The following is a 6960-nucleotide window of genomic DNA, read 5'->3' on the forward strand; positions in this document are numbered from 1 at the left end:
TTTATATATACCAGCCCACCCCTACATCGAGCAATTACTAGAGCATTCCCGAAAGTACATGATAATTCTAGAAACAAGAGAGCGTGAGAATTGTCACGTGATCTCGATGACGCAACAATATATATATTTGTGTATCAAATACGCGGATACTATTTTGGCCTTAAAAGAAAACCATGGGCTGTAAAAATTACATTTTCTGTTGAATAAAATCTTATGCACCAATGCTAAAACAAAGCTCTGAGCAATCTTCAAGTCTATTTGTGAACAATGAAATAAAACATGTGGTTTAACAGTGTTGCGGTTTAAATTTATTTGGTTAAAAGTGAGCCATTTTGAAATTATCTTTTGTTCAAACCAAATTAGAAAACGTCTTTAATCTCAAAACGATTCACACTTATTCTAATGTAAATTATTTGGATGTGATTTTATTTGTTATTCTAAAATCCCTTGTTTTCTAAATCGTTCTCCTGAGACTTCATTTGAGTTGTAAATTTTGACACAAAAATCTTTACAACCTTTACAGGGTGATGTACAAACTTAGAGTTTCCTTTATCCGAGATATTGTAAATCTACCAGTTGAAAAACATATATTATACAGGGGAAAAAAAACTCTCTCCTCTTTCTCTCTCGAGTCTAATGTATTAAACATACTTTGAAATATTTGAAGGTATTGGTTGAAGCTAAAGTATATATTAGGGAAGTTCTTTCACAATAAAACCTATAGATACTAGAAAAGCTCTTAAAGAACCGTCACAGCACTGGCGACGCCAAGATGTTGTCAACAAGCACATACAGTTTTCAACATTCACATGGTAACGTCAGCTTTGTGATTTAACCAATGGGATGTTAGCTTTTGTGTTGGTCCTTGTGGTGATGTTATTCAACATAGAGAGAGGTTGTTATACGTTTATGACATCACATCACTTTGATTACAACTTTTTTTGAACTGTTTAGTACTGTGCTCTCGAGGCGCCCTCACTCGGTTTAATATATAATTAAAGCTAAAGGTCAACCCCGCATCCTTTAAAGAAAGGAAGTAGATTTGAAGAGCAGGTTTACGGTAAGGATAGCGTTTCCATGAGACCAGTAAGAATCGCCTTCGAATAAATGCATTCATAAGTGGCACTTTTAAAAATAATGAAAGAACGCCTTGAGGCCTGCTGTTATACGTTTTATTTCTCCCTGTAACACTGTTGTCCTGAGTCTGAGAAAATTGAGTCTTCAGAAAAATCTTTAAAAGTATTTAGAACTCATGAGATGAGAGAAAAAATAAAAAAACTATGAAGACGTAGATGTATATATAGATAATTTAATACACGAGTTACAACTATAAGAAAATATGAAAGAGGTCGGATACTTCGTTCTATTTATTATAAAAATAGGATAATGTTACCTTAAAATTCGAAATAACAACAACATCTTGAAACTAATATTTTAATTTTCTAAGGTGCTGATGAAATACAAATATTACATACTGTGAAGTAAATAAGATAATCTTATTAATAACACCTACTGGTTTTAATCTCATTTATTCATAAATCAGTTGACCATTCATTGCTTTCAAAGCTATATATATATATAAATTAATTATAAGTATATGACAATGCAGGAAGTTAACAGTTATTTAAATCTTGGGATTTAGAATTACGAGGAGTATTTTAAAATAATTTTCATGTTGAGTTACATTTTAAAACTCATGGAAATATTCAGAATTAAGATTCTCGTATGTATAATAATATATTTAAGTATTGAGATTTTAGATTCTCGGGTATATCTTAAAACCTCTTTGAATCAGGGGCTTAGGATTTTCGAATATATTTCAAAAACTTCAAATTTAGGGATCTAGATTTTGCAGTATGCTTCCAAACTTGTATAAATACCGAGAATTAGAATTTTTATTTGAAAACATGTTTACATTTTGGGATTTAGTTTTCTGAGATATATTTTAAAGCCTATTTAACCATGAAGTATATTTTAAGACACTCTTGAATCTCTAGAATTAGGATTCAGAGCATATTTAAATATGATTGAATTTCAAAATTTAGGATTATATGGTTCATTTCAAATTTTTTTCAGCTCTTGAATTTTATGATGGTTTAAATATCGGTATTTAGAATTATTCAACATATTTAGAATAATTATAAATATTGGGCTTTAGGATTCTGGTGTGTATTTTAAACACATATAAATACCAGGGTATAGGGTTCTGAATTTATTTTGAAACTTGCTTAATGTTTGTCATTTAAAGTTCTCAAATATTGGAATTAAGATTCTGATGTTTGTTTAAAACTCTGCACAAACGTAAGACTTAAGAAACTTCAGTATAATTCAAAATATTAAGTTCTTGTAACTTAAGATAGTTTAGTAATTTTAAAACCTTTTTTTAAGTCTTGATATTTGTTATTTTAAAATCTATTTAGGTATTAATGCTTTTTAGTTGAAGATTTATTTTAAAGCATAGTTTCGTTTTGAGTTTACTCACTGATTACAACTATTATTTTACTACAAATTACAGCTTTATAAAAATATTCTTCTTTATTGTAAAAGCTGTAACTTTTAATAAAATAATATTTTAAAACCTGTTTAAGTATAGACGTTTAAGATTAAGATGCATTGTTTTAAACTTGGAACTTACGATTCTAAGACAGTTTGAAAGATGTTTGAAATATTAATGTTTATAATCCTAAATCCGTTTAGATCTTGGTATTTAAGATTCAGAAGTATAATTCAAATTTATTCGAATCTTTTGATTTAGGATTCTAAGACATTAAGTCTTTATGAATATTGAAATATAGAATACTGGATATAAGATAAATTAATTTTTTTCTGTCTCATTTATTAGATTTCTATGTACACTTGAAATATTTGAAACGGCGATTTCGGGATGGCGAGGATATATATATATATTTGTAATTCCTTCGGTGGGTCAGCGGTAACTTTACGAAATTACAACACTAAAACTCGAAGTTCTGTTCCCGGAGAAGGATAGAGCCCAGATAATTTATTGTGCATTTTTGAGCTAATACAAATAAACCAAACATATTTTTAATCAGCAAACATTGCTTTATTTGAATCCTTACGTGCTTAGAAAGGTTAAATATTTCATTCTTTCGTTAGAAATGTATGTTTATCACAAGTATGTAATATGACAAGTTATAGTATAAAAATTACTTATAGAATATCACTAAATAAATGTTTACTACTCAAACTATTGTCATTTGATGAAATTTAATGAAATAAATATATGACGTGTTTAGCTAGTTGAAAATCGGATTAACATTAGTGCATTATATTTAATTTCAAATCGTGTTGTTAATACGTAATAGTAAATACTTCAACTTTGAATAATACTAGCAACGATTGTAACCAATCATTCCTCATATAAACCATAATCAAACATTCCAGAAATATGCACGTGCACAGTTATAATCATTCAGCAAGTCATGGACCACGCCAATCCTGAGTTTATATCAGTGGTGGGAAAATCCTGTTTTTCAGTAAACTGACTTTTAATTTTCCCATGCTTACAAGACCGTCGTCAATACTGTTCTTTTTAGAGAAACCGATTGAGCCGAGGACGAAATAATTAAACAGACAGACCCTATTTTTGACTCTTGAACAAAGCAGTCCTCAATCGTCGGGCTTCCACGTGAACGCTCGGATTCACCATCAACAAATTGGTCCCGACCTTTCCACCGTGTTTTGGGCGCTATATTATGTGTATAATTACGCTTCAATAACTTTCTTTAAAGACCTTCACCAACAAGGTAGTTGTGGGTTCCGAGTTGTTTGTTTGATGTAGGTTTTGTTCCGATCATACCTATATAAAGGTAAGTATTTGAGTATGCACACTCACACACAAATACTAATATATATATAAGTAGTTAGCAAAATAGTTCAACAATAAAAACTTAAAAAAATATTTAGCACTGAAATTAACACGAAGACTTAACAACAGCATTTCATGTTAAGAGTAAAAAGCACAAAATACGACATTTTTGGCACAATGAAAGGTAAAATCTTTATTATTGGCCATAAACAATAACCAATAGTCAAGATTTTTATTCTTAATATACATGGTGGCTCATTTTTAATGCTCACATGACACTAGTAAATGGACCTATAAGCCAGCAAAACATCTTTATAAATAATTCATACAACAAATTAACAGTACATACATCATTTGACAACTACGACGGTGTGCCTGACATGCTGTTACACAATTCTCAACCCTGATTATATGGAAAGAATTTGTGATATGTTGTTTTAATTCGTCAGTTGGTTTGGGTTTATTTTTACATATCCTCCAATATTATCTGAAATAGAAATAAAACTTTTAGAATCGATATACAGAAGTTGCATAACTTAAATGATGGCTACATTCTTTGGGCCACCCCGTATAAGCCCAATATGCCTGAAAATAAATTAACAGCATTTAATAGTGAAAGGACATAAGTTCAAAATTAAAAAGCGTTAACAATTAACACCAACAGTGAATATTTAGTTTGTTTGTTTAAAGTTAAGCACAAAGCTACACAATGGGCTATCTGTGCTCTGCCCACCACGGGTATCGAAACCCGGTTTGTAGCGTTGTAAGTCCGCAGACATACCACTATGCTACCGGGGGGGGGGCGAATATTTAGTAGCAATGTCTAGCTACTGAGAATTTAAAGAGAGAAAGGTAATATGAAATTTAATAAAATTACAAATTGAACATAATGCAGATAAAAAATTGGGAAAATAAATTCGAAGTTAATAGTAACAAAAATACAACAGAAGAACTAATGATCAGCACTTGACAAAGTTTACTTAGTTTAAGATTAACGGATAGAAACACAAAAAGTAAAAACAAGAAATCCTGGTATAAAATTGAAAAACAAAAGCTAGAAAATAATAAAAAATGTTGTAAAATTAATAAAGTGTAAGTTCAAAGTAAAATAAAACATTTAATATAAAATAGTAAGCATTTAACGGCAAAAATGCTGCAGTAAAATATACTTATTTCTTTTAAGCACTTTCAAAGAATACTTAACAGGATACATATGGCAGTCATAATCTAAAATAAGAAATTGATAAAGTAAGAAATTATCGATACTAGAATTACGAGTTACGCCCTAAAAGTAAAGCAATTATTTGTAAAATTCAGCAGTCAACATGTAATTATTGTGCCCCACGCATGAAAGGGCAAGCATGTTTGAACCCGCGACCGACAAGTCGAGCGCCCTAATCACCCGACCATCTATTTATAAAGTTTTAGCAGTAAACACTTAACACCCAGTACCCTGGCATAATAAAATGAGTAGTATCACCATAGAGTTGACACCGACGATATCAATCTGCAATACAACTCAAGCACAAGACTACGCAGAGACATACACATCAGTACCTGGTTTCTTCACCTTTTCCGTTTCGAAAGGGTTCATACTCAGTAGAGTTATGTATACCACGGACATAGAAGTAGTGGGGCTACTTTGGACAATACTAGTGGTTTCAGAGGTGCTCATAGTTTTATGCCAGGGTATTATAGTGGGCATAAAAAACGTTTCGACCTGTAGTACAGGACCAGCTTCATGTTACCATTAGTGTAACTGTAACCTGAAGATGGCCAGCTATACTGTGGGTCGAACCATTAGTGTAACTGTAACCTGAAGATGGCCAACTATACTGTGTGTCGAACCATTAGTGTAACTGTAACCTGAAGATGGCCAGTTATACTATGGGTCGAACTATTAGTGTAACTCTAACCTGAAGATGGCCAGCTATACTATGGGTCGAACCATTAGTGTAACTGTAACCTGCAGATGGCCAACTATACTATGGGTCGAACCATTAGTGTAACTGTAACCTGAAGATGGCCAGTTATACTATGGGTCGAACTATTAGTGTAACTGTAACCTGAAGATGGCCAGTTATACTATGGGTCGAACTATTAGTGTAACTCTAACCTGAATATAGCCAGCTATACTATGGGTCGAACTATTAGTGTAACTCTAACCTGAAGATGGCCAGCTATACTATGGGTCGAACCATTAGTGTAACTCTAACCTGAAGATGGCCAGCTATACTACGGGTCGAAACTTTGGTTTTTATGTCAGTAAGACAAACTTTTCCTAATAGAAAAAAGCTGCTTCTTATGTTATAAGATTACTAGGTGATAAACTCGTGTTTTGCGTGCATTGTATGGGCTAAAATTATTTAACTACTGAAACGTTGTTTAGGAAAAAATAGAATTACAAAATGGACAGAGACGGGATTGAATCCTCGACCTCCTTGCATATGAAGCGTGTGCTGAGCCAAAGTCAAAATAATTTTTCACATATGCAGCATTAGTAAGTGGAATATTATATATATAAGAAAGGTACATGTTTTAAATAGATAAATACTTTAAATAATGCTGTTGTTGCATTATACATTTGGACATGGAAAAAAAAAAACCTACTGAGCAGAATATGTAATTATTTCTTTAGATTTAAAATAAAGAAGTGTAGAAACACCGAATGACTTTAAGCGAAATATATCTAAGTACACAACACTTTTTGTATAAAAACCTTGTCCGGTGGCATAAATATGCCCCGTCAGCCCTCGTAATTGCGGGGATGGGGCGAACCAAAAGGGGGACCCGAATCAGCTAAAGTCGTAACTACAGTTATAGGAAATTAAATGTAGGAGGCCCAGTTACTTTTTTATGCGAGTGGGTGCATCTTTTGTACTTACGCCACTGACCTTGTCGTTTTTTTTTTAGATAATCGCCATCTTTGACTAAGATCTTGAGATTTTTCTTGATCGAACTCTTTATAAAGCGATGTTATTAACAGTGCATTTTTAAAATTATGGTTTCGGGAAGTGTTAAATCAGCTGTTTTCATTTATTTTAATTTTTCTTTCCATAGTAGTATCAGTTTTCTTTTTACTCTCCTCTTAGCCCCCCATAGCGGTATGTCTGTGGACTTACAACGCTAGA

The sequence above is a fragment of the Limulus polyphemus genome, unplaced genomic scaffold (genome assembly GCF_000517525.1).
Source record: "Limulus polyphemus unplaced genomic scaffold, Limulus_polyphemus-2.1.2 Scaffold625, whole genome shotgun sequence".
NCBI lineage: Eukaryota > Metazoa > Arthropoda > Merostomata > Xiphosura > Limulidae > Limulus > Limulus polyphemus.